The following is a 1,976-nucleotide window of genomic DNA, read 5'->3' as shown; positions in this document are numbered from 1 at the left end:
AGCTGTTGCAGTGCTTCTAGAACTTGACAGATCTTAAGACCCTGTGCCTAATGGCTGTCATTCATAACATTTAAGGTCATATGGGACTGTATCAAATTATTGTTTCTATTACATAATATGATACATTGCAGGACTAGGATAACTGCAGTTATGTCTTAAATTCTTCAATGAACTGTAACTGTATTTTTTTACTAATTCATGACTGACATTTTTTATAAGGGTTTATAAAACATTAAGTCAGACTGATATGTAATTATAATGTTGCCCGTGCAGTATATGATTTATTTCTGGTGAATAATTACACAGTAAACACAGTGGTATTTGTACTTGTGAGCTGAGGAGGGGTTATCAGATCCACCCCCACTTCTCTTTTCCTGTCATCTCATCCTGTTCTACTGAATGTGGGGGAGGAGTGGACTTTGATGAAGTTAAAAAGGACCCACACACTCAGATATGTAAAGATATAAAGTGAAAATATGCAAAGTTCCACGTACAGCATAAATTAAACCTGGAAATGCGCTATATAAATCCAATCCATTATTATCTATTATTGATTAGGTAGGACTTTGCATTGTAGTGTATTATTGTGTAGTTATTCATGTAGGCACACTGTCACAAGTATTACAGTCACACTGTAACAAGTATTAGAGTGTAACAATGAGTAATTACGTCACTTGATACATCGTACTTAAATGAATAATTACACAGTAATAAGATCATTGTAATATATTGTGCAACCATTGACTGATGTCAGAAGTTAGTATTTTTTATTTCACCTTTATAACGTATTTATTTGTGTGTTTCAGGTGTAGGTGTTCCTCTGATCATCAACAAGAGAGTGGAGGAATCCGTGGAGCTGCTGGCAGGCAAAGAGAATGGACATTTGAAATCCTTGGTGTGGAAGTATATGGGAAAGGAGATTGCAGAATTCAACTCAGAAGTTGTATATTTACCTGGATCCCAGGTTGAGGGGAGACTAAAGATGAACACCAAAAACTTCAGTTTAACAGTCAGAGAACTGACTCAGGGGATTTTCTAGTTACAGGCGATGGGGACAAAGGTCAGATTGACAGTAAGACCATCACTCTGAAGGTCCACGGTAGGCTGTTTTCATCTTTTTGCTTCCTATTTTAAATATCATTCTTATTTATATCCATAACCATGGCTGATGATCTTTAAACTACAACACAGGTTTTGTGGTTTCATACTGACCTTACTCACCATGCTTTGTTAAATATCATCACATTTTCAAGTCATCTTTCTCCTGGTGGTATGGCTATGGTAGGGTTCATTTAGAAGACTGGTTACGAGTCTTTATCTCTCTCCTGGTTGGTCAGAGCCTATATCCAAGGTGGCGATCCAGACAGACATCAAGCTATTGGCCAACCACTCCTGTACAGTACGGCTGGTGTGCAACGTGTCCTGCTACCCCAACMTTACCTACACCTGGGAGAGAGACAATGAGATCTACGGGGACGCCCAGCAGATTCACTTCTCTCTCTCACCAGCAGAGAGAAACATCAGTGTAAAGTGCAACGCCTCCAACCTGGTCAGTTGGAAAACTGCCTCTGAGACAGTAAAGTGCAGTAATGACACAACCACACCAGGTACCTAGATATCATAATAATCCCTTCCATACACTTTTCAGTGTGCTTATAAGCTTATGTTGTCAAGTAGAATATGTAATGCATGTGATTACATTGGATGTATATGATATAGAGCCATTTAGTCTTTATCATATTGTATAGTCTAATCATGTGTGTTGTAGAATATGTGACAGGACTGGCGTGGTATACCATCTATATCAGAGTATCAGTGGGAGGCGCTGTGGTGCTGATTCTTATTGTAGCTGTGGCAGTGTGCTACTGCAGGGGCCGAAGTAACACAGGTATGTACAGCTTAGGGGCCTCCACTATACTTAAGGTGACATTTCTGTTGGTTCTAGAATTTTTCTTCAGCTGATATGATTTTGGGGG

General features: G+C 39.1%; 1 pseudogene; it reads left to right on the top strand.

Annotated features, from left to right (window-relative positions):
- Positions 1 to 657: 657 nt before the first annotated feature.
- LOC111952639 (SLAM family member 8-like) lies at positions 658 to 1,888 on the top strand (annotated as a pseudogene).
- Positions 1,889 to 1,976: the final 88 nt, after the last annotated feature.

This window comes from Salvelinus sp. IW2-2015, unplaced genomic scaffold, assembly GCF_002910315.2.
Source record: "Salvelinus sp. IW2-2015 unplaced genomic scaffold, ASM291031v2 Un_scaffold7225, whole genome shotgun sequence".
Classification (NCBI taxonomy): Eukaryota; Metazoa; Chordata; class Actinopteri; order Salmoniformes; family Salmonidae; genus Salvelinus; species Salvelinus sp. IW2-2015.
This window is presented reverse-complemented; position numbering and strand designations above follow the sequence as displayed.